Genomic DNA, 21,109 nt, shown 5'->3' with positions numbered 1-21,109 from the left:
CCATACATCATACATCATCCATCAACATACAGTAACCACATTATAAGAGAACGATGTCAAAAATGTCTACTATCTTAGTAACACACACACACACACACACAAACACACACACAATGACAGCGTTGTCCTCAAACTGACAAGGAAAGCTTCCTGTCAAAACCACAAGTTTTTTTACATTGTTAAAAATGGCTGAAGAGTTTGATAAGAACCTTTGCGTCAACATTTATATCTCCTTGTGCAGAAGCAGCAAGTGTCTGACAGCCAGAAGAGTCTCCAGTACTTCCTCATTAATATACCACAGCCAGCAATAAAATCATACAACAGGAGGTCTTCAAAAGTTAGGGCCCATTCACACCAGCAAAAGGGGATGTTGTGATTTCCCACAGTTTTGTGCGGCGTTGCTAAAAAGGCCCATCCGTGTGACGTCCTGTTGTGTTCTTTAACCTCCCAATGTAGAACAAGTAGACTTTATATTTCACAAATACGGTTTTCTGTCAGATCGTTCATAGATCTCGACATTTCCGACCGCACTTGAAGGTAGCTTCAATTGATGGAGAAAGAGAGAAAGAAAAGGGACAAGGGGACTGTGCATTGTTGTATTGTATTGTATTGTTGTGTTTCGTTTTTTTAACCCTCGTAGCGTTTTAAAACTTTGTTGTTGTTTTTTGGGCTCCCCCCCCCGCGGCAGCCTAAACGCACTACCCTCATTCAAAATGAATGGGCAGACCTGCGTTTTCGCCGCACCATCTGACGTGAACGCAGGCTCAAGCAGACTGGGATAAACCGGTCTGCAAAGTTAAACGAATGGGTGAGGATTTTGACACAGCTTCTCTTTTTGCCAAGTGGCCACGACATAAGCGTGATAATAATCTCTAAGGTGTCCTGATAGAGAAATAACAGACTCGGTGGTGAAAATGACCATCTTGTGCTTTGATTTTCTTCGCCCCCGACCTTATTTTTGTCAATCAATGCAGTGCTGTATTATCAAAACCAAGTGGCACTTTGTAAATATTATATCTATTTCTGCCCACAGGCCTATTTCCAGCCACAGAGACATATTTTGTTTGATGTCTCAGCACTATATACAATAACTTTTTAATTGATTCCACTGGAGCACAAATGCACTGGTGCCTGGTTTTGGTAGGAGTGTTCCTAACACCTTGATTTAAAGGTGATGCAGGTAGGATTGCGAAGAACCAGGACATAGCCAAAATATTTTAACATCGACAACTTCTCAGTCCCACCCTCCCTTTCCGCTAAAGCCCAAAACGGTCTCCTAAGCCCCTCCCCCCACAAGGGAGAATGAATGCGTATGCATGAGCAGTGATTGGTGCATCTGAACAGGGAGCGGTGGAGTTTTGCAAATCACACTACAGTCTGTAGGTGGTGCCAGAGGAGCCAGATTTTTTTCTTAAATTACCTGCTTAATGTAGTTCTCTTGGAACATAGGGTCAGTTTCAGCAAATATGACAGAAAGTTAGTTATAGAGGTCTTACCTATTGCATCTTTAAAAGAAGTCCAGTTCTAAGCGAAACTTTGCCTTTTCCTCTCCTGTTCAATCTTAGGCGTGCAAGTGTGGACCTTCCAAACCCAATGATCACAAACGAAAATGAGGACAGCCTCACATTAGTGGCTGATGACCACCCAGAGAAACATGAGAGATGACTTTTGCCATCCGTTATTACTGATTTTGGCTCCAGCCGATGGATTGGTCACTGCGTGTTTTCCACAGCAAGTCCCATGTCACTGCAAACCAAAATCATGATCAGGGCCAGGGCTGCAGGGGGAAACTACGTGGTGGTGCAACGCACCTTTTAAGATGTGATCTCCCGCTTGTTCACGTTGAGCCTGTTGAAGAAGTAGTGGTCTGACCACGGATTGACGCACGAGCTACAAGGGGTTCCCCTTGTAGCTCGTGAGGAAGAAACATTTGCATCTTTGGTACACAATTCCCCTCAGAAAAAAAACAAACACAAATACCAGCATGTGTAGAAATGTAAAGAACACTTAAGAGATAATCTTCAAATCTTTGCAACTTGATTAATACTATTGTCCTCACTATTGTCGTCATTACTATATGTTTTATGTATTTAGTTATTTGTGTGTTAATTTTTAACTGGAATTACTATTCTGTCTTTATTTCCTTTGTCATGCGATGCAGGCTTACTCCTTTTGTTAAAGATGTTTTGGGTTAGGGGTGCAATGGATCACCAAACACACGGTTAGGATCGGTTGACAATGACATGGTCTTCTGTTACACTTTTGTGCACTGATATTGCTTCTTTTATTGAAAATGTTGATAAAGAAATTGGAAAAAAAACATCTTTGTAGCTATTTGTTGTATCATTACTATTTCTGTAGCTGTTAAGAGTTCTTGCTTGAATCATTTCACTGCCCACATGGTCTTGGGGGGTGGCTTAATTTCTGCCACAGTGTGACCCTGTTACCTGCATGAATGTGGATACAATCTGGACGTTGGGAGTAAGAATGGGTGGAATGCAGGTCCTTAGACGAGGGGGAGGAGGAACCATGCCTTCAGTAATCACAACACAGATGTTTCAAGGACCCTTTCTTTTTGACGGATGTCAGAGCTCATGCAGGGGAACATAAAACAGCCATCTTCAGGGCAGACGATAAGTCTTTGCAGAGGGAGGTGTGTTTAGTTTGAGCAAGGAGGAGGTCAGATGTCAGAAGGTATCGGCTTATCCTCTTTGAGCTTTTCAGCTTCTCTCAAGTTGTGGAATAACTTTGGGATGAGTATGTTTTTATAATCCTGTCAAAATCTATCAACCTGAACTTTAAGGACTAATAGCCTGCACTTCTTCCCTGTGTTGCTGAGGAAACCACTGAGTTCCTGAGAACTATCTTGTCCCCCATGTTTTAGAGTGCAGCTGCATCATTTCCAGGGAAACACAGTGCAATTACCCACTAAAAAGGTCTTACATAAACATTTGGATGGCCGATAAATTAAAAATCCGTTGTGAATTGTTTTGGAAACTTAAGACTTAAACTAAAACATAAAATATAGTTCATTACATCTAACAGGAGCTCAACATTTCTTACTTTAAATAATTATTTCTTGCAGATTGCTCTGTACAGTCACGAGTTGGCAACGTTTTTTCTGTTGAAATCTCTTCCTGTCATCTGTAATCTCTTATCTCCTCATGTCATAAACCTCTGCAGTAGCTGTGCTCATGGTGAAATGATGATGTGCATATGCAATATGTATTTCATTACATCCATTACGATATGGGTTAAAAAGGGAATGTGTTTTGGTATTTTGCTCAGAAAGGAAGCTAATTTTGCCATTGTGAGTTAAAGGTGCAGTAGGTAAGACTCATATAACTAACTTTCTGTCATATTTGCTGAAACTGACCCTACGTTCCAGTAGAACTACATTAAGCAGGTAATTTAAAAGAAAAAATCTGGCTCCTCTGGCACCACCTACAGCCTGTAGTGTAATGTGCAAAAATTCCATCGCTCCCTGTTCAGATGCACCAATCAGGGCCAGGGAGGGGGGCGAGGGGGGTCTAACTGCGTGTCAATCACTGCTCAGGCACACGCATTCATTCTCCCTCATGGGGGAGGGGCGGCTTTGGAGACCGTTTGGGTTTTAGCAGAAAGAGGGAGAGGGACTGATGTTCAAATTCTTTGGCTAAATCCTGGATCTTTACAATCCTACCTACATCACCTTCAAATGCCATCCATCTAAATAGTCTTTAATCCCTCAAGACTTTATTTGCTTTCGTTCTTAAAAATTTGTTTGTTTTCAACAAAAGGGTAAGAGTGACTTAATCATGATCTATTAAAGCAATCAAACTGGCCATAAACCATAGGTCAGCACACCAAGTGGGCTGCAGGCCTATTTCTGAGGAATTCCTTAATAAGTACTGTAATAATAATTCTTCATGTTAAAAGTGGAAAGGTTAAAGGTCTTATTTTCAGCACAAGCCTGAAAACGCTGAAGACCCTGTTGCTCTATCCTTCTGTAACTGTTGGATGTGTCTCAGCCTATAGTTTAAAGTCAATATGGGATGAAATATTTCAACCAGGAAAGTATTGCAAAGCATTAAGTCAACAGTCAACACATGACTCATTGTGATATATTATTCTGAGAATGTGGATTCCATAATTAAAACAGCTTGAAAGCCATTGACCTAATCTATCGACAGAAGTGTAAATGGTTCTCACACTCCACTCCACCATCAATGCCCCCCTGGGGTTTGTGGCAGTGGGTGGGAGGTAAACAGTGTCCTCGCCATCTCTTGTGAATATTCAAACACACACACACACACACACACACACACACACACACACACACACACACCATTTGAGCCTCAGTATTAATTGGGTAACATCAAAAGGGCAAGGATAGCACGCAGGGAGCATATGGCTTTTTTAAGTAGACCTTTACGATCAGTTAAAAAAACTGATCAATTAGAAACTTTATTTTTTTAGATGCATGTGGAAATGTTAAAAAAGAAAAGTCGTGGGATCACCAAAAATGTGAAATAATGACCATCCAGTGCAAATTTCACAGTGATCCGGCCATTTTTTTTTTTTTTTAACAGAGATGATAAATTGTCTTAAAAGCGTCAGTAAAAGGTAGTTCATGTTATGACCAAAATGGACAGAGATCTTCTTTTTATTCTTGCTGTCCTTTGTAAATTTTCCTGTTTTTCCTCACAATTTGGAGCGACTAACCCCCTGTTCACTGCAGTCTTTGACAATGCTAACTCTACAAAGCGGATGGGAGCCTTAAGGTGAGCTTTAGTGGCCTTCCACTTCCACAGTTTCTTAACCCTTGTGTTGTCTTCCTGTCAACCTTTTTGACACCTGTTTGTTTTTGCTTTTTCCAACGTTTTAAATTGTAAAGTTTTTCTTCCACACATTCATTTCAGCGCTTATTTCTACGTCCCATATTTTCTGATATAAAACAAAAATTGAAAACGGCTCAATGTGACCCGAAGTCAACACAAGGGTTAAGCTGAGTTCCAGCTGGCTGTACAATTCGCACTACACAATTTGCTGTCTTGTTTTTACACAACCGCACCCAGCATCGACAGGGGGCTCACACACTACTAGATCTTTCACCAGGAAGCATCCTTGAGTCTAGTCTCCAAACTACTTTTTTGTCATAAAAACACATGCGAGAAGTGACACGGGACGTGATGAAATACCATATGCGGGGCAGGGTTTTTGGATGTCCACCAGGAACAAGCGCTCCAAGTTGTCTGTGGCTGATTTGCAGCGATAAAACAAAGAATTAAAAGAAAAATCAGACAAAGCACTTTTAAGAGGGTGTTGTCAATGGCACACATAATAACACTAAATAAAACAATAAAACCGCAATGAAAAGAAGAAAAAGAAAAATCAGAGCACTTTTAGGGAGTGTTGTTGACGGCACAAAAATGTTCACAAAATATTCTATTTCCACACGTCTTTACTATTTGCAGCCTAGTTTTCTCCGTGTACAACAACAACAACTTTGGTCCGTGTTGCAAATGCAACACATACAGTAAAGTACAGGCCACCCTTGGCTTATTTAGTATTCCACATACGGATTTAGTATGTCCTAATACATAGACAGTTAAAGAAATGGACAAAGCGACGCCGTAGTCTTCCACGGAGACCAGTGAAGTCAATTAGAAGCACGTTTCCGGTGATGGCTGAGCGTTACTGCACAGCTTCCAACTGAGCTTGACAACGTAGATGTGACGTGAGCAACCTGTAAAGAAGTTGTAAGTCTTCTGGTAGCTGTGCCAAGAGAAATCTCAATCATTCAATCTTGCAGAGACAGAGAGCGTGAGCGTAGGAGCAGGAGCATCTTTTGGTAAGTATTCTGATAAATTATTTTGTCATTTTGACTGTATGCCTCCACGTCCCCCCGATTGCCTGCGAGCTTCTCCTGACTATACGGTAATTTATCTATTGTGCGACAGAAAGTAGTGTGGTTATGACACATAACACATCATTAGCCTATTTTTATAAAAACGTCTACTACCATAATGGGCCATAACGTGAGATACAAGGTAATGGAGCCTTTTATACATTGTCGTGTTTCTATAGAAATAAACAATGGACAAATTGTCTCTAAACGCTTCAGATGTAAAGTTATTCGCTGTCAAAGTGACGCCAAAATGAATGGCAGTCAATGGGATAATAGCAGAAGGTGATGGCTTGTTAGCCTATGAACCTCCCTATAGGAGGTACGCTTTTCGGATGCTCGCATACCCCCTTGGTCTCAATACATAGAAGGCTATTTCAAATGCAGTATGCCAAAAATACCAGGATGTCCTGCTGCATCTGGTCATATTTTGCAGTATGCTAGTCAGCATGTTTTTCTTGCTATTCTGACCCAGAATCCTTTGAGCAGCATAAATGAACTAGAGGGTCAAAGTTCAAGGCGCAATGTTATGAAGAAGTAGTATATCTCAATTGTATGTATACTGCATATGCAACACATAACATTGTAAGGGCAGCTGCAGTACACAGTAAAGCCGCCTACATATGACCTGCGGAAAAACCATGAGGTAGGGCACCAAAGAGGTAAAGAGCAGCGCAGGAACGTTCTGGAATTGGTTGCGCCTTGAATGGTCCACGGCAACAAGGTCAAAGTTTAAATAATAATTAGCAGTTTGAGCGCAGAGAACGGCCACAAATCCGAGCGTTGCACGACGCCAAGGGTAGCTCTGGGCCTATAGTTGGGTGGCACCACTCTCCCCCCCCAGTAGGAAAACAATGGAACGTCCAGCACAGAGCAGTTTTACCGCGGATCATATGTAGGTGGCTTAAAAGTGAAAAGAATGCAATTTGGAACTTCGCTCAGGAATGTGTCTTACAGACACCAGCGAGCCTCATCTCGGGTTTTTCAGAAGTTCACACATCACTCTCAAGCGGGGCGCCTAAGGGGACATGACATGACTTTTTTTTTTTTTTTTGTGCGCATGAGAAACTTTCTGGGGCACACTCAAAAGTATCTTGTCCTCACAAGAAACTGATCTAATAGCCGAGACACACCAACCAGACGGCTGACCGTCGACAGAAAAGCCAGTCGGACTGATCAGTCTCCCAGAGTTGGTCCAAAAAGTGCCACAGAACACACCAAAGAGACCAGACGTAATATGTCTCCATAACAGCAGGTTTTGTTGTTCGCCATGTTTTGGTTTTGCGCTAGTAGGGAGAGAAGTAGAAGGTTGGTTCTAAGCAGGCGCGCGGACTTGGTGGTGTTGTGTGACAGTGCTTCACACTACCACCTAGCCGCCTGGTGTGCATACTACATCGAATTTCACACACTTTTGCGTCACCATATGCAAGCAGATTCCCCCCAAACACTTGTCTAAGCGCTTTTGCGTTTTCTCTTCAGATCGTTTCCATCTAAACATAGCCTCAGATTCTTGTGCGAACCAAAAAGTATCCTGTGCACACCAGAAGAAAATAAAAAAACTCCCATGTCCCTTTAGGGGCTCCGTACGAGCCAATGCCCGATCTGTCTACGATATGTCAGGGAACTCTAAAAACTGTCAGCAAGCAGAAGATCAGCGCCAAAGCCCATTAGTTGGCACAGCTTCAATTTATTATGAACTTTGCAGCAACGCATGGGGTAATCACACATTTCTGTGCATGCTACACTTGACTGATAATCATCTTCATAAGCACCTTTACATGTGAATGAAAAATCACAACTATTTGCATGAGTGATCATGACCGTACTTATACAAGAACCACAGGATGCACCTGGCCACAGCCGGAACTATACATGCAAGGGATGATGTTTTCTTTTGACTTTTTACATAATACCTTCAGAAACACAACATATGATGCTATTTTTTATATTTCTGTCACAGCAAGACAATGCGTAACTATCACAGCCACGCACATTCTTTATCTCCATCCAGGTGAGAATCATACACCTAGGATTTCTGATCCTGTTTTGGTGGCACGTCACATCGTTGTAGCCTTTGTCTCATCTTGAACGGAGTTCAGCGGGAAGTGAGGTTTAGTTCATGAGATTGTTGTTGTATTTCAAGGCCTGAGTCCAGGGCTCAGCAGGGTGTATCGGCTCCAGCCGGTAGTAGACAGCATCAAGGCGTATATTTTGGGAGGATGCCAACACCACAAGAAATGTTTGAGGACTATCAATCTGCTGCTGGCCTCTTCATCTGTGTTTTTTGCAATTCCACCTTCATGTGCTGACACAAGTATTTCCTGTTGGGAGGACAACTGATCCTGGATTTTGGAGAACTTTTGTTTGTTTTTTTAGGGAAGTGGGGGTTACATTTGGCAGAGAGGAAAGAGGATTCAATGAAGAAAACGAAAAGAAAAATTCCAAAACACATTCTCTGACTGCAGATCAGCGTGGAAAAATCAAGACAGATGTCAAACCTTTACTCCCAGACCCAACGCCTGCTTGTTTTGTTTTTTTCCCCTCTCTCTTTTCCGCTCACTCACTCCACAAATATTGTTCCAATCCCAGAGTTTGATAAAGAGTCCAGCTCTGGCGAAACGAGTCCCCTTCATTCCTGCAGCGTCCCCCCGTTCTCGAGCCCTGTGTGCGCACAGCCGAACGTCTCCTAACGAAATAACGGTGTGCGCAGCATCTGCTAATGCCATCAAAGCCTTTATCTCAGCCCAACGCGTCTTCTAGCCGCGTCTACGTGGCAGGTATACTTTGATTATGTAAAGATGCCCGCATACGTGCGTGCGTAAAGTGAACCATAGGAGAAAAAGGGAAAAAGTGACCCCACCGCTCCCCGTTTGGAGCAAATGTGATTGAATTTCTAAGGATTAATGCAATAAGCAGGATAAAAAGAAGAAATACTTACTGTGTCTTTCTTTCCAAAGAGCGCTGTAGGCTGTTTAGCTTTACTCCCTGACTGGTTCCTGGATGCCCCAAGTCAAGTTTGATTATGGGTGCCTGAAATGCCTCCAACAGAGAGACTCTGCGCAACTCTTGTGTCAAAGTCGCAGCGGTGTAATGAACGACTCCAAATCCAAAATGCAGCCAGGTAACCCTTTCATTTTATGTCCGTGCAGAGAATACCTCCTACGTTGTTTTGTTTCAACCACCGGTGTGTCCCTGTTTTTCAAGTTGCTGTACTGATTCCTTCCCAGATGAAGTCGCCCTGGTGTGTGGATGCTCCGCGCTGCGTCTCCGTGCCTCTCTGCGCTGGCTCGGCGGCTCCGCCAATCTCTCTCTCTCTCTCTCTCTCTCGCGCTCCCTCTCACTCTCTCTCTCTCTCACCGACTGCCACACACACACTCTGCAGGAGAGGACCTTTGTCTGCACATGACGTCGCGCACACACACGCCTCACGCACACGCACACAGACACAGACACAGACTGCAAATAATTCATTCAAATGAAGGGTGGCAATGATGACTTTTTTTTGCACGTAGAAACGTTTTTGTCTAACGGTGTTACAGCTTTTCACTGCAAATAATAAAATAAAAAAACAGATTTTTAATCTCTTAACATAGGAGACATTTGCAACTTAATTAGTAACAAGTGCATTTAATTCACTCATTCACAACTTTCCCGACTTAACCTATGTGTCACAACGTAAATGCAACTGTTCCCACATACATTTATTGTAGTGTTTTGCAGTTGAGAGCTGTTCTTTTTCCCTCTGCTGCCTAATTGGAAACACATTTTTTTTTCAGTAACTTGTTAAGAGAGAGACAGGAAGGCAGAGAGGGGTGGAGTGAAGGAGAGAGAAAAAGATACTGAGGGACTCAAAGACATATTGTATTCCTTACCAATTAACCTTCCTCATAATATAGCCTATTGGAAATATTCCCCCCCTGTCTGCCAGTGCTGGTGGCCAAGTGAAGTTTAAACCTTCTCTTTCAAAAGTTCTCATGTTATGAGAAATAACTTCAAAAAAAATATATATATATATAAATTTGGTAGGGACAGTTACATGTCTGCCAACTTCACACCGTCTGTGAACACTTAGTGAGGTGTTTGTAGCAAACCAACCGCCGGCGGCTGTGGAATGAAGTGAAGCGTTAAAGCCAGGTGAGTGTGTCACTTACATTGAATGTCATAGGACCAATTTCCAGGGAAACTTAAAACAGCCATCCCACCCCCTAATCCTAACATTAACCCTTCAATGTCCTCAAAGCATTGCTGATACACTAGTCTCGCATTGCCAGGGTCTTGCCAGTCCACACAGCATTCCGAGATGGGAGAAAATAAAACAATCCCAATCGTCACGGGCCACGGCGCCGCTGCAAAATAGCCTCGGGAAGGAACTTGTTTTGGTGGAACATGTGTACGTTCAAAGGTTGTTTTAGTCGTGCAATAGAAAACTCAGATTGGACAGATAGTCTAGCTAGCTGTCTGGATTTACCCTGCAGAGATCTGAGGAGCAGTTAACCATAGTCCTCAGAAATCCACCAGAGTTTAAAATCACAACACAAAGAAAGCGGAAGGTGACGGACATCCGAAAACGGACATCTGAAAAGAGTGACATCCGGCGGAATTTCCGGCAGAGTGAGAGCAATCCCGGAAGTTGAACGTCCTGGATATAGACTACCCATACGCCATCGCTCATACACTCGTGTAATAGTCAATATAGTCAATTGAAAGAAAAATAACCCGCAACTGTTTTGATTATCAATTCCTTGCAAATGTCATTTTCAAGTAAAAACAACAAACATTCCGCACTTCCGGCTTCTAAAATGCGAGGATAGCTGCTCTTCTTCGTCTTGTGAGATACAAAACGGAACATTTTTAGGTTTTTGCAGTGTTGGTCAGACAAAATGACGTCTTCTTGTGGTTTAGGAAAGTTATGACATGGCATTTTAACTATTTTCTGACTTTATATAGACCAAATGAGAAATTGATTGAAGGAAAAAAAGATTCTGCAGATTAAAGAACAACAAAAGTGTTGGTTGCAAATATGCATCTAGGACGCCTAGACTGAGAGCACTTCCAATTTCTTTCTCTTCCGGCCTCTTGACAACATCTGTGATGCCATGACTGTTGACGTCCCTGATCCTGGAAGTCCTGTCTCTGCCCCCTCCTGTCTGGTCTGCTATTTGTCATGTAGTTACAAAACAACCAATAGGAGTGTTTTCTGATCCTATCAGCAGGATGGCATCAGTGCCTTTCAAAAAATGATTTTAAATGACCCTCTTTGATCTGCCAGTGCAATATATAAGGTTTGGTTAGGTTTAGGCACAAAAACTGTCTAGGTAAAGTTAAGAAAGGATCTCTGACTGTTGGTTGAACACAGCATTCAAACAGTGTGGGCCCAACCATCCACCGAGCCACTTCCCTAAAGCCCCTGACACACCAACCCAACGGCCGACCGTTGGCAGAAAAGGCAGTCGGACTGACCAGTCGGCTCCCCGAGGTCCAAAAAGGGCCTCGGAACACGCCGAAGCGGCGCCGAATTGAGCGTACGTTCTGCGCATGCGCAAGGCGTAATTGGACGCTGATTGGACGAACGTGTCACGCGGGTCTGGCTGCTCCTGGATTTTTACAACCGGGCATAATGGCGGCTTCGTTCGGAATACGGTCTCATGTTTTACGAAGATAGTTCACCGAAACGGGTTTCTGAAAACATTTTAAGCAAGAAATAGGCCGTGCAGTTGCTGAATCTGTCTTCATTTCAGATCGACAAAAGTGAGTTTAAAAGATTTTCGTCAGATTTTGAGAGGCGTTAGTCAGGGCCATCCCGCTCGTCATTTCCGGGTTAGCGCTCCACCAATCAGATTGGCCATTGAGTCCGACTGCCCGCCTTCCGAGTCATCATGTCAAATCGGCCCAAATGAATGCCAACAGCCCCTCCAACGGACGACGGCACGGAACACACCGAACCGATTATCGTTTTGGTGTGTCAGCGCCTTAAGACATTTACTCAACTTTTTGCCGACGGAAACAAGTTATAATTCACATTTTACACGTTGTTGTAGGCATTTACAAACAACAAATGTTGCTGTTGCTCTCGTTTCACAGTCTCGACAGACTGTTAACTATGATTGGTTGGTGTTCAACGCGTAGTCTGACATTTCCCTTGGTCAAGTGACAGCAGGAATATAAAGCTCGACCATTATAAAGTGACCCTGACAAAAGACGTACATGTACATGCTGTGTCTGATCTGAGCATTATGCAAAACTAAAATATTTGTCATCTTTGCCACATAATTCAGAACAGCCTCTGTGTTTAGTTTCTCTGCCACCTGTATCGATTTTCACAGTAACTGATTCTTACACATACTTGTGGTTCTTTTTGTGCCCCTTTAAAGTGGAGAGCGTTGTGATGTGGAGGAAAGAGACTGTCCTCCTCCGAAAAACGCCCCGTAAGTTGTTTGTTCAAGCAGCAATTGTGACTCATATTTACATTTATAGCATGTAGAGGCGGCACACTCTAGTGGCCATATTATTTTAGTGGCCGTATTACTTTCAATGGGAGCAAAGCTGGAAGTAAGGGGATGAAGTATAAGAGCGCCAAATTTTGCGTAAGGAGACAGGTTAGGGTGGTGGATGGGTCAAACAAACACAGGATCAGGGTCTGGGTCAGACTTTCACGCAGGAGACCGGGGTTTGTAGCCCGGGGTTTGTACCCCGTTTGAAAATAAAAGTAAAGGGCGAGTTTTTTTTTTACTTTACGAAAAAAAAGAAAAGAAAATCACTTTCTATGTCATGTGCGGAACCGGAAGTGAAGTAACAGATTTGAACCCAAACCACAATGTTTTTCTAAACTTAACTAAGTAGTTATCTTCTCAGACGTCGCCAAACTGTGACGTTTCACAACGTTAACGACGTGTTTAAAACCGAGACCGATACATTCTCTGGTTTAGATACGAGGAGTGAAAACGCTCCTGTGGGTTGTATTTCCTGCCACTGCTAGGGCGCTAATTTATGAAACGTTCCTGTTGGTCATCTTAGAGGGTAGGAATAGACAAACTGTCGTGGTATGGTTCGGACGATTTTGTTGGGAAAAAAAAATAAGGAAAAACAGAAAATACTAAATGACTTAGGAAGACATGTTGTATACAGTCAGCTGTAGTGCCTGGCATACTCGTGGATGGGAAAGGAATGAGTGGAACCACACAGAAACCAGCAATGGGGAAATCTGTTTGCTTTCAGGGAATTGTGAAAATACTTGCATGGCCGCTATGCTGCATTTGCTTGTTGCAATACAAGCTCCTGTATTTCACACAAGTCTAACAGACCAAATTTAAACCGTGGTGTCCCACAATGGAAAGCAAACATCTACGAGCCGGCCAAAGGAGAATCCTACCTACTGTATAAGGGGGAGACTCAGGTTCACATGGCTGCAGGCGCATGTATACTTGTTTGTTCATATGCTGTTTATATCTGATGATCTACTTTGAAGATGGATCCGTTATTTACTCTGCAACTACAATCAAAACCATTTTAACACTATAAAACTAGTTTTCAGGAACATTAAAGAGCAGTTTTGGCCATTTCTTCGCGGTTTTCTCGCAGGTTTCTCTATAGAGCGCCCCCTACAGCTTCGGAATAGATATTTGGAAGCTCCTATGTTTACGTGAGTCTGACTCCTTGCTCGGTCAGTCTGCCGTTTCCTCTTTCTCTGTTCCTCCGACAATGCTTTCCTTGCTTTCTGCTTCTTTTTAGCCGGCTCAGCCATGACGATAGTGTGGCGGCTCGCCGGCCCGAAAGTTGCAAGGGTGGTTTTTCCGCTCACAGGCGCTAGGGAGGAGCGAGTCGACCACCATTCAACTAAAAAAAAGTCATAACCATTCCAATGACTCCAAAGCTGTTCAATTAAGGTAAATTAATATTAAAAATGATGATATGATGATGCACATACGGTTTTCCATAGACACAAGCTGTTTCTTTGATACCCCGTTTACACGTACATGGTTATTTTGCCATTTCGCCTCTGAAAACGATTCTTTCTAAAAACTCCGGCCAGAGTGGAGATTTGGGAAAACTTTGTTTGCACGGAGGATTACAAAAAACATGACGGACTCTTCATTCGAGTTTCTGCACGGGAAAGTCACCGGACGCCACAATCCTCTGAACATAGTCGTACTGAGAAATCCAGAGAGAGTTGTGTGGAGCGGATAGTCTTAATTAGCTTTGTAGCAACTCATTTGGCAATGGCTTGAATGTAACGGACGTTCATTAATATCAAACGTTTTAAAATAACAACACAAAGAATGCAGAAGGTAACGGACACTCGGCTGAAAAGAGGGACATCTGGCGGAATTTCCAGCAACAACAGAGCAATCCCGGAAATGGAAGGTTGTGAACATAGACTGGACCCAACCTTACTAAAGATGTAATTTGGACCTGTGTCTACCATAAAAAGTCACTCGAGGATTAAAAATTGTCATTTCACCTCAATAAGAAATTTCATTGACTTTTGATGCATATATCCAAGTCACCAGTTAGTTCTGTAAGCACAATCCACAAGAGTTGTTTTTTAATGTGGCACACCCACAGGCTTGTGCTCCATCTGGTAGCATTTAGGTGTTTGTAGGAGACTAACCAACATAATTGTAGGAATGAAAAGGAAGAGCAGAGATGCGTTTATCTAACCCTTGTGTTGACTTAGGGTCAAATTGACCCGTTTTCATTTTTTGTTTTATATCAGAAAATATGGGACATAGAAATAAGCGCTGAAAATGTAAAGAAGAAAATTTTACAATTTAAAAGGTTGGAAAAGGCAAAAACTGTGAAAAAAAAGGCGTCAAAAACGTTGAAAAAAAAGTCGCTGGAGGTGTATACAACATGTAATCACCTGAGTCAGGCTTATATTCTGATCACTACGCACTTGATAGACATTTTCCCTGCACTAATGATCACATAGTTTTTGTAGACCTTGAATATAGGAGATTAACAGGAATCTTTAAAAGATAATTCACATACCATATGGCTTATGTGTCCGATATACTACTGTAGTTACCCGTAGATGAGGTTGTTTGATGCCTAGAGAGCAACTGGCAGTGTCAATTCCGCTCTGATATTTCAGCAACATTTTTGTATTTGGAAACGTACAGCTTGTCAAAATTCCTAAATATCCTGCCTAGGCACTTTGTCAACAGTCTTATGCAGGGTCACGTAAAATAGATTTCTTGGATATTGTAAACAGCAAAGCTAAAAAAAACATTAATGAAAGGTTTATTTTTATCCAACATGCTTCTACAGATGGCAATGTCATTCATGCCACCCCCCTAAGTATGAATTGTAATAACTTTGGCGATCCACTGACTTTTCATCAAGCTCAAAATTCCAAATTGGCAAATACTATTGGTTTTCGACTGAATACCTGCAGAACTGACACTCCCAACAGCCTCAGCTGTACTTGTGTTCAGTGCTAATTGAATGTTAGCATGGTAACATGCTAAACGTATAAGGCAAACATTATACCTGCTTATCATCAAAATGTTAGTGTTATTGCGAGCATGTTAGCATGCTTACATTAGCATTCTGCTCAAAGCACTGCTGTACGGCCTCAAAGAGCCGCTGGAGTGGCAAGTCTCGTTTTTTTATGTGCCAAATAAAAAGAAAAGTTTAGTGCAAACTCTGTGTGATAACAACTTGGTTTAAAATCTCACTTCCTTTTAAAGCCATGTAACCAGGTCCGGCTCCATGTGGCATTTAGCCTAGTTATGTACATAAAGGAGGCTTGCCACTTTGAATTTGTGTATTTAAGTGAAACAAAAGTCCTCTTCTTAAGCATGAACTGCACTACTGATTAGTCCCAGCTCTGTCTCCCAATACAAAACTCCTTTTAGATTTTTAAGCATTCAGAGGCAGGTACAAGTCACCCCGACAGACAATCGCCACCATGTCAGGAGTGAGAGAGAATTAGACAATCAGAGGATTGAATTTGACAGAAATAAAGAGTTCAGAGGTTTGGACGTATGACAGCAAAGGAAGGGAGGCACATGGCTTTCAAAGGGTGCTCAATTTCAGTAGTGGGGCCAGAGAGTGAAAGAGACCAAGGGGTTAGGTAGGGTGAAATAAGAGGAAATGGTTGAAAAAAGTAGAAGTGGGGGAAGAGAGAAAAGGCTACACAAACAGCCCGGGGGCAGGGAGATGAATTACATCACAAAGTAAATAAAACTCTAGGTAGGTAGGAGCGTGAAAAAAGGGTGATTATGAGCTATTGTTGATGTAGATACAATAGGCTTGGATATGAAAAGCCTCCATATAAAAATAACATATAAATTATGAATAATGAACAATAATGATACAGTCAAAGAAAGAAAAACAGACAAAATAAGTGCCAGTCAGGCATCCATAATGGAAAGAAAGACAGAACATATGGCCACTGTCATCCTCTTCTAACATAACAGTTTATGATTTCATGTACATTTTCAAATGAAGGTTTATTGAGCAATACACAGTTTCTGCAGCACTTTATTTATGTGGGTACTAAACAACAAACTAGCCCATTAAGTCGCGAATAAAGCACATGAAAAAATACTTGAATATATAAATAAACAAAATCCCTTTTTGCCATATTTAGTAAACCTCTCTAAACTTCCACCTCTCCTCTGCCTTGTGTTCCTCTGACCCAGAGATTGTATTTTCACGATTACAATCTGACAGGTTAAATTATACAGACCAGATGCACATGATGACAGTAAGACCGACTGTGGGACAGTGTATGTGTGTGTTCCGGACAACATCTCTCTCTCGTTTCCCTCGGTTATTGTCAGCAGAAAAGATTAATGAGATGGCGACGACAGCTTAGCCATGGGGACTTCCTTTGTCTCAGGTAGTGATGATACATGGTAATGGCTTCTCTCGGTCGATGACTGTATCGGTGATAAAGTGTTTACAGCCTCCCCTGCAATTACTAGGTCTTAAACCACATAGTGTGGTCGTCATTGCCAGGCTGTCATTGTGAAGGGATTGTTGTTGATTTTTTATCGCAACGGCCAGTTCAATTGAATAAGCATAAAAGATAAAGTTTACACAGTTATAGAGCTACCCTGCACTCTCCAACACTAACAAAATTAAACCAGCACATCTAAAGCCCACCAATTGAGAAGTTACAACCAAAGTGTAAAAACTCACCATTTACTGTATATTTACAGGTGGTTTTACATATTATTACATAAGCGAGCGAGCTATAACTTGTTAATCAGTTAGCTTTTGAGGCCTAATCTGTCATGTGTATAACGTGTGTGCACACACACACGTATGCGCTCAACTAAATGCCGTCATGCAACCAGGTAAGCAAACACACAGTCGCACACACTGAGAAAGAGGCAATCAGGCAAGTAAACATACGTAGAACAGAACACTACAGGAGGGCTTTCTCCGGAGACCCGATAGCTGCTGGTTAGTAAATACGCAGGAACACCGTAACCGAAGCGTGGGTTAATGTGTGTGTTCATACTGGGATGTCTACACAACTGTGTGAGTCAACGGACTTCAAAAAGTTGGCCACTTAACTCAAACCAAAGTTCAAAACACCTGTTCATGTATGTCTTCTTTAGTCTGTTGGCTAGTTAGGTGTTTTCCTGGCACACGTCACTTACACAATTTGCACTTACTGCGGCGTCTTGTGTAGACTGTTTACATATTTATGACCATACGTAGGCTACATTTTATGTACCGCTGTTATTGTACAATACATTGTGAATACATATTACTAAAATTGTATGATGTCTTTGTTGAGTTATTATTATACAATAGTTTTTCTGACCTTTTTGAATCTTGCCCCTGACAAATAACCAACATTACAAAAAAATACTAAAACTAAAACTAATAAAAACTAAACTAATACCAAGCATTTTCCAAAAATAAAAACTAAACTAGCAAAGCCGCTAAAAACTAATTACAACTAAATTGAATTTGAAAACGAAAAGTCAAAAAGAAATAAAAATAAAAACTACTGATAAATGCTAAATATAATAATATAATAACCTTGGTCCCCAATAATGTATGAATTTGAAATTGTATCTTTTCCCTCTTCTTTGGACCTGCAACAGCACAAAGCCAGCAGTTTCCACACTTGAGAACATTTGGGTTTTAAAGGAATAGCTCAACATTTTGGGAAATGCACTCTCTAGCTTTCTTACTTGCTTCACATTTCAGAGTGGTATCAATCTTTCCATCCAACTCTCAGCAAGAAAGCGAATAAGCGGGTTTCCTAAAATATCAAACTAGTCCTTTAAACGCTCTCCTAATTAGTCTTCTTGTAATGTTGTTTGTCCTTCTCGTTTGTCTGGGCATTGGCTGTCCATTATTTATGCTTTGATACTACTGTAAAGTGTGTGTGTGTGTGTGTGTGTGAGAAAATGCTGTATTGTACATTGTTGAACAGCTTACAGTCTGCAGTTGTATGCTTGGATTCTTATCGGCCGTAGCCTCTAACAGATTAGATTGTATTGTCGCAGAAACTCTCTTTAAAGACCTTTGATGCTATCTGGCCATCACAGTTGGTACATTTGTGTACCTTCTCATTCAAAGCAGGTCATAAGCTATGCTGGGATGCTAATGTAGCCCCCACCAGAGCAGCGCAGCATGGAAAAGCCATTACAGCTGACAGAAAGGCCTTTTATTTGGAGAACTAAGCTCAGCTTCACATCAGGAACCAATTACTTTCAACTGCTTTTCCTCAGAATGCAGCTGAAGAACCCCCTACCTCTACCTTTATTTGTGTCCATCCCCACCCACCCCTCCTTCCATCACCCCCCCCGCCAGTACCTACCTCTCTCCTATGGCTCTATCCCTCCCTTTCCTTCCTTTATTCTTCCCTCTCTCTTTCTCCGTCTCCCTTGCTGGCATCTCACTCTTTAGCTAGCCCTCCTTTTCCTTCCTGTCTCCCTCTCTATCAGGTTTCACTCTTTTCTCCTCCACCCTTTCCTGTCTACTAACCTCACCTTTTATATTTTCCTCCTGATTTTCACACTAAATTTCGCACTACGTGATTCCTCTCACAACCTTTCCTTGCCCCGGTGCTTTCCAATCCCTCTCCTTGTTATCATCCCTCCATTCCCTACAACTCTTGCTCCCTCTGCCTCTCTCTAAGGCCTCCACCTTTCTTCTTCCTCTCTCTTCTTACACATACACTACAAAAAAATCTAGGTACTAAAGATGACCTACGCAGAGTTTAAGTGTAAAATAAAAACCCTCTCAAATGATATGCAGAAAAGCAGAAGAGACAAGTTTTTCATCTTATGCTGTAGGCAAAGAAGCACAATCGTAACAGAAATATGGTGAAATATGGTTGCCGATCTAGTCGTCATTGCGTGAGACACATCCAGTGACTGTCAGAGATGTAGGACCAATCTCTCGCAGTGTGACTGCTGCTACAATCCACGTGGGTTTATGATAAGAGATGTAAGAGAGATTTTATTAGACCCATCTTACACAATGGGCTACATGCAAGAACCACTCGAGTGAAGGGATGTGTTCCTAAGTGGCACATACAAGTATTTTGAGAATATTTTTGGTATTCAACAATTTTCTCGTATTTATAATTTTCTCATAGGAGGAGTGGCCGTTTACGGACCACTACTGACATCTCATCTGCTGATTTCCGACAGCAGGACTCGAAGCCCTTCTTTTTACTCTTTTGTAACATTTTTGTGACTGAAATGTGCCCAGAAACGGAAGAGTTAGACTTACGTAGCAATCTGTTCTTCATGCTAATGATCACATCTCACCTCCTTATGAACCAACAGGTTCTCACTCCCATCTTGTAAAATACGGACGATTGGTCCCGTGCCTTTGTCGTTGTTATTGATGCTAAAAGTCTCCTTTAGCGTCACATAACACGCTTTAACTAAACGCGCTTGGTTGGGACTATTGGCGTCCACTTTTGACGCAGTTATGTTAAGGAAAAGGTTGTGGGTGGGCTTAGGTTTCCGTGACACGCGGGAAAAACGGGACGGTTAAAGAAGAAAGCGACTTTAGGAAACGTGACACGCGGGACACAGTCTCCTGGGTGAAAGTCCTGTGTTTGAGCCATCCACCACCCCAACCAATCTCCCTACGTGGAATTTCGGCTTTACATACTACTCGCTAAACCCCATGTAGCTGCCTGCCCTCCCCAGTACGTTACACAAACACGCTGAAGGTCGCCTTTTTCGTCACTTCAGACAATGACTGCCACTGTCCAAACGTCCGTATTTTACGAGTTCGGAGTGAGAACGGGTTGTATGAACAGGTGGCATCAAGTTAAGAAGAGCCGTTTAAGAAACTTGGTACACTCGTACAAGCAAACCTTATGTGCGAGACCCATTGTGACATACGACTAACCTGCAAGAAGACCATTATTGGTACAGCGTGTCCAGGCTTACATCCAGAAACCCGGGCTCTCTTTGGTTGCCTTTGTTATGGCCGGGACACACAGGGCCAATAATCGGCCGTTGGACAGTCTGGCGAGGTCAGTGACTCGAGTCTGTTCGGTGTGTCCCGTGCCGTCGTCAGTCTGGGGGGCTGTCGGCCTTCATTTTGGCCGACCTGACATGTTCAGTCGGAGGCAGGGCAGTCGGGCTGACTAGAGTCTCTCAAAATCTGACAAAAATCTTTTAAACTGACCTTTGTTGAGCTGAAATGAAGACAGATTCAGCAACTGCATGGCCTATTTCTCACTTAAAATGTTTTCAGAAATATGTTTCAGTGAACTATTTTAGTACAATATGAAATCGTATTCTGAACGAGCCTCCGTGACAGTCTGGCTTTGAATTTCCGGAGAAAAAAACCCCATGTGACGCGTTCGTCCAATCAGCTGCCGGTTTTCATTTCTTGGGCAACAATATAGATGTCCCGGCCTTTAAAAAGCCTTTTGGCAGGGTTACATGTGATGTGTTCCTTTCAGCAAGCGTATAAATTGTTGTAAATAAGTTATTCTCACATGTACAGTTTTGCAACATAATCCCAACTATCCTGCTGTGTGGAGTATAAAATGTTATTTTGCTTTATTCTTAGTTTGCTGAGGTAGTGGAAATTACAAGCTAAATATAAATACTTTAAAAACCATACTTTCAGCTGAAGCAGTAAAGGGAATTCATAAATGTGTAATCCAATGGGTATTGACACGTACAAGGGATTTTGGTTCAAATGTCACCTGTCTGTGAAACTAAATTAGTCGCAGATTTCATTAAAGCCAAGTTTGCATCGTAAAATCACAAGTTG

General features: G+C 42.2%; 1 protein-coding gene across 2 annotated transcripts in view; it reads right to left on the bottom strand.

Annotated features, from left to right (window-relative positions):
• lpar1 (lysophosphatidic acid receptor 1) overlaps positions 1 to 21,109 on the bottom strand; it is a 104,393-nt gene that overhangs the window by 40,200 nt on the left and 43,084 nt on the right. Inside the window, exon 1 of one of the 2 annotated variants that reach the window (XM_028600837.1) lies at positions 8,826 to 9,222. The exons of the other annotated variant lie outside the window; for it this stretch is intronic. The gene's annotated coding sequence lies outside the window, so the exon portion shown is untranslated. Of the gene's footprint in view, positions 1 to 8,825; positions 9,223 to 21,109 lie in introns of those variants that run through there. 2 annotated transcript variants of the gene reach the window in all.

This window comes from Perca flavescens, chromosome 16 (genome assembly GCF_004354835.1).
Source record: "Perca flavescens isolate YP-PL-M2 chromosome 16, PFLA_1.0, whole genome shotgun sequence".
Taxonomy (NCBI): domain Eukaryota; kingdom Metazoa; phylum Chordata; class Actinopteri; order Perciformes; family Percidae; genus Perca; species Perca flavescens.
Note: the sequence above shows the minus strand (reverse complement) of the source record. Positions and strands in the feature narration are given on the sequence as shown.